This window comes from Carlito syrichta, unplaced genomic scaffold (assembly GCF_000164805.1).
Source record: "Carlito syrichta isolate Samal-C Ts95f unplaced genomic scaffold, Tarsius_syrichta-2.0.1 Scaffold309652, whole genome shotgun sequence".
Taxonomy (NCBI): Eukaryota; Metazoa; Chordata; class Mammalia; order Primates; family Tarsiidae; genus Carlito; species Carlito syrichta.
Window position 1 is genome coordinate 484,228 of NW_007253748.1, and position 5,958 is coordinate 490,185.

Genomic DNA, 5,958 nt, shown 5'->3' on the forward strand with positions numbered 1-5,958 from the left:
GCACCATTAGGACAGACCTGGGAGAATGAAAATGGGCTCTACTATGTCAGATGACCATTATATCATAGCAAGGGAATTTGGTACCAAACAACAACAACAAAAACCATTGCTACTTAGCATTCATCCTGAATGTACTACTGCTTAGTAGAAGGAACCCTTTCAAACCACTGTAAGACTAGTGCAGGACAATTGAAGACTTTTGTATATCTCTTCACAAATCATATACTTAGCAGACTCTAAGTAAGACAGTCACTATGCCAAAAGGCTCCTTTCTTTAATGACTCTGATAGATGCTTCCAATAAATGCCTCTGAACAAATTTACTTCATACAACTTGATCACTTTGACAGCTTCTCTTTGTGTAGAGCATTTGTCTTTTCTTCTATGACAGTGATTCTCAAAGTGTGGTCCTCAAACCAGCAGCTTCAGCATTGCCTGGGAAGTTACTAAAAATTCAGATTCCTTAAGTTCATCACAGATCCAGTGAATCAGAAACTCTGGGATGGACCTCGGGAATCTGTATGTTAACAAGACTTCCAATATTTCTGATGCAAACTGAAATTTAAAGCTATACGATTTTAGGAATAGGGACTAGTTACTGAATGATGTCATATATCGTACTAAGTACTTTACAAGCATTATATCAGTTAATAATCACAATAATCATGAAAAATGTTTTATCATTGCCCCCATTGTAGAGGTCAAGAATCAGAGGCTTATCAATGAAAAGTAACTTGGCTAAAGCTCCAGAATTAACATATAAAAACTAGGTTTCTAACCACATTCTGATGAGATCAGGCAGATTAGACAAGTTCAGAGTGATTTCTAACCACATTCAACCAGTCTAATGTTCGTACTTTAAACTACTGAAGAATACCAAGAAGAAAAGGAAAAAACAAGAACTACATCATTTTTTTCCCCAAATATATACCATGGGTACTAAGGAAAAGTCAACTGCAGCCTCCCAAAAAAGAAGACTATGTAAAAATGGAAGTCAGTAATTAGCCCAGTGATGAGAAAAAAAAAGAGACCTGTCTTATAAAAATAGAAGTTCCTGTACTGTGAAATGAAATAGTCGTGTCCAATTTAAAACATAACTTAAGGCAATGTTAATAGTGATTTCCAAAATCTCAGCTGGAAAGCAACTAGTCTGAAATGAATTTTATCAGCTATAATCTTGGAAATTGTGGCAGGTAGTGTGGACATTACATCTTCAATCTATCTAATGACCACAGAATGGTTATATGTAGTCTAGTTTCCCTCAGGACCATCCTTAGCACAGTTTATTTCAGTGCTAAACATTCAGTTTTAAAAAAGAATAATGATAACCACGCCTCGTAAAAACCAGCTTGGCATTTGTTTTATGGATTTGTGTCAAAATAATGTTGAAAAGCTCCCCTCTGAGGACCTGCATTAAACAATATTTTAATATAACTTTTTTATAAAAGTGAGTCATTAGTACTGCACAATTTTAGTGAATCTTCCAACAAACATTGTTCTGTTGTCTAGTAGGTCTGAAAATATTAGGTTATACTAGTTTTACTTATGTATTCATTGTATATCTTCTCAGAGCCTTTAGTATGCTAATGTGCTAGATGAATTTTTAACGAGATCACAACAAAGGTAAAATTATCTAAATTCATTGAAATATGGAATCCCTTTTTAAAGTATCATTATGAGAGACCGGGATTCTCTGGAATAAGTTCTAGAATATATTTTTATAATTAAATATCAGAATACCCTGAGGTCTTATTTTGCTCCACTTTTGTTCTATATTCTAGAACTTGGAACTAAGCCAGATGTTCAGTTATACAAAAAGATAGAATAGGTAAGAGGAAAAAGTATTACCTCTGAAACCTGTCTATCTGGAGTCAAATCTGAGTTCTGCCACTTATTAGGTGAGTGATTCTAGAAAGATACTTAAACTCTGTGCCTCACTTCTCTCATCTGGAAAATAAGATTCCTTTTTTAAAAAAGAGAATGCTTTTGGGGTTGTTTAAAAATGAAAATTTGCAAAGCTTTTAGAAGCGTACTAGGCATACAGCAAAACTACAAAAAATTTGGTAACTAGTAATTAAGCTAACTCTCATGGCTAATATTGGTGCTTTCTTTTTTTATCCATCTCCTGAATGTTAGCATCTATTTCTGCTTTATTAATTTAATGTATGCAAGTGATTTGTGGGTAGCATACTTTTTTAGAACTATATAAATGATAGCAAAAGAGCCTGGTATCAAAATGAAGCAGGTTGGATAATAAGGAACCTTCAAAATAAATCTCATCAGTCAATGTTCCTGAAAACAGTTAAGGGAAATAATTGCTCTGTCAGTTTACTGTGAACACAGTTAATGGAGTCCTTCCAGTAGACTTGGCTGGTCATTGGTAGGTGCCAGCTTTGTGACACTCCTCCAAACTTAGTATCATTTAACTCCATTTGCTCTGACCTTAGATTAAATGAACACAGGTGATTAAAAGAAATCAATCTGATTTCTCAAGAAAACTTCCCTATTGGGTAAAGACCTATTGTAGAAATATTTTATTCCATGTTATAATACTTTCATGTATCTACTGCTTTTTTTTCCTGACGTTCTGTAGCAAAAAACAACTTACTGCTATCCGAACACTCTAAATAAGTGATAGACACATTTTTAATACCAACAAAGATAAGAAACAGAAAAGGATGCAGAGCCTGAGACAGTAACCACAGTGCCCACAACCAGGTGACCTGGTCTTTGATGACACTAGCAAGTCAGCTGTACTTCTATTTCTAGGGGTAGCACAGACTCCTGCTACCAGGGGCATGTGCTTTACAAGTAGATCTGGTGATGAAAGCATTACTTGAATAAATGGAGAAAGCTGATGAGAGTACAGTTCTGAGACAATAATTAAATCAAAATGGAGACCAGGATCAGAACCTGCCAAGGTTAATGGAGATTTACTCACTTGTGGCATTTGATCAGATCTACTGGGTGGAATCTTAGAATTTATGAGTTAAAGACATAAAGCGGGTCTCTCTGATTAAAGAGGGGGAAAACAGTAGGGAACACCCATAAATTACTATAGCTCAATTAGGTGCAGACAGTTTAGTGAGTGTTTATTACTAGTACAAAGGAAGGTTTTCCAATTAGATTAAAAGGTTTTGAAAACAACAGTTATAGGCAGTGATTTAGGCTGATTGCTAGAATAATGTATTGTGAGAAACTTTATTGATTAAAAGTAAACCAGTAAGTTGTTTGTAGTGTTCATTGTTTATCAGTAAACCCCTGCTGTGAGGTAGAATTTTCCTCACAATATCAATGAGAAGACTGAGCTAATTTCTTTTTGCCCTGAAAATTGATAAGAATATAAAGGGCAGCTATATCACTGCTGAAAATACCAGCATGATTTATTCAGGTTAATCATCAAGAAAGTGACATTGCATAAATCACTGAGACCATACATTGCCAGGCTGGACCCTTCAGGCTGGCTTCACTGTCATAAGCTGGGCCAAAGAGAGACAAAACAAAGCCTAGGATTTAATTAGATCAAGCCTTTACCTTGCTAAGCTGCCACAAGATATTGTAAAACCTGGAAACGGCAAGAAATCAGGGTAAATTGCATAGATTTTCTCTGACAGTGACCACTAGAATTTACAAGAACAGTTTGGTGGCACAAACCCTGACATGCAGGCTCATGTGTTTCTTTGTCTTTAAGTATCTATATGACTTCCAGGAGTGCTGATCATGCTGGAAATCATTCCACTTGGCCAGAGGTTTTGGAGTAGGCATTTTATTGGCCACAACTATTACTTTCTCACTATGTGATTAAATATGAAGAGAAAGGAAAGAAAAGCAAAGAACTTATAGCCAAGTCCCTAGATTCTGCAGATGCAAGAAATGCTAATGGTTGCTACACATAGATATTACAACACACATCACAAACATTCTGCATAAAGAATGGGATATACACTTCTTTCCCCCCAAAAATGTTTGTTCTTTAAAAAATAGCTTAGAGAAGACCAGTATTCCTTTTTCATTACCTTATTGAAGAATATCCTAAATGTGTCCTTCTGAGAGATCTTTTATGGTCCTAGTCTCTCTATCTCTTACATTTTCTAACTTTGACTTCCCTAACTGATATTTTGAAGCAGGAAACAGCAGTTTAAAACATCCAAAGGGCAGAATAAGACAACAAACTAGCATTCCGTCTTTTGTAACATTTAGTATTTGCTTTTCCTGAGAAACTGCTTAGTGAATCAATTTTATATTGACATCAGGAAATTAAGATTTTCATTCACATTACACAGACACACACACACCCCTCCCCCTGAATCTGAATCCGGGATCAGGCTGCCTGGTTTGGTTATGTGAATTGTTCTTCCTAGCTGCTTGTGTGCAACATTGGATTAGTTCCTTGATCTCTCTTAACCTCAGTTGGCTTGTCTGTAAGATGCAGATAATAGTCTTTAACACATGTTGTTAAAAGGAATAATTGAGAGAATATACTCATATATAAAGTGCTCTCCATAATACCTGGCACATAATAAGGAACACAAAAGAAAGGAGGAGTTGCGATCCTAATTTCAGACAAAATACCATTTAAGCTATCAAAAATTTAAAAAGACACAGAGGGCCACTATATAATGATAAAAGGTTCACTCCATCAACAAGAAATATCTATCCTAAACATATATGCACCTAACATAGGTTCACCAACTTTTATAAAGCAACTCCTAGGAAAACTAAAGAAAGATATTGACTCTAACACCATCATAACTGGGGACTTTAATACCCCACTCACAACCCTAGACAGATCATCAGGACAAAAAATCAGCAATGAGATCCAGAACCTCAATATGACTCTTGACCAAATGGACTTTATTGATACTTACAGAACACTCCATCCAAAGACCACAGAATACACATTCTACACTCATCACCACATGGAACGTATTCTAAGATCGACAACATAATTGGCCATAAATCAAGCATAAGCAAATTTAAAAGGACCGAAATTTTACCATGCACCTTCTTGGACCACAGTGGAATAAAAACAAACATTAACACTAACAGGTTTCCCCCAAAACCCACAAAAACATGGACACTAAACAGTATGATGCTAAACAACTCCTGGGTCAATGATGAAATGAAAACAGAGATCAAAAGATACCTGGAAACAAATAAAAATGAAGAAACATCTTACCAGAATCTCTGGGACACCATGAAAGCTGTATTAAGAGGGGAAATTATATCCCTACAAAGGCACATGAAGAAAATGGAAGGAGCACAAATAAACAGCCTAACAAGCCACCTAAGGAAGCTGGAAAAGCAAGACCACAAAAACCCTAATTTCAGCAGAAGAATACAGATCACCAAAATAAAAGCTCAAATCCAGGACATAGAAGAAAAAAGACAATACAAAAAATCAATGAAACAAAAATCTGGTTCTTCGAAAGGATAAACAAGATTGATGGTCCCCTAGCTAGACTGACCAAGAAAAAGAAAGAAAAACCCAAATAAGCACAATCAGAAACACAAAAGATGAAGTCACATCTGACCCTGAAGAAATACAAAAGATCGAGACTACCATGTACACCTGTATGGAAGCAAACTTGAAAACCTCAAGGAAATGGAGGACTTTCTGTCATCACACAACCTGCCTAGGTTGAAACAAGAAGAAATTGAGACCCTAAATAGACCAATAACAATCAAGGAAATTGACTATGTAATAAGAAAACTACCCACAAAAAAAAGCCCTGGACCAGATGGCTTTCCAGCAGAATTCTATAAGACATTTAAGGAGGAGCTGATTCCAATCCTACTGAAGGTATTTCAGGTGATTGAGAAAGATGGAACCCTCCCCAAATCATTTTATGAAGCTAACATCACATTGATACCCAAGTCAGGCAAATATTCAACAAAGAAAGAGAAATACAGGCCAATATCTTTGATGAACATAGATGCTAAAATTCTCAACAAGATC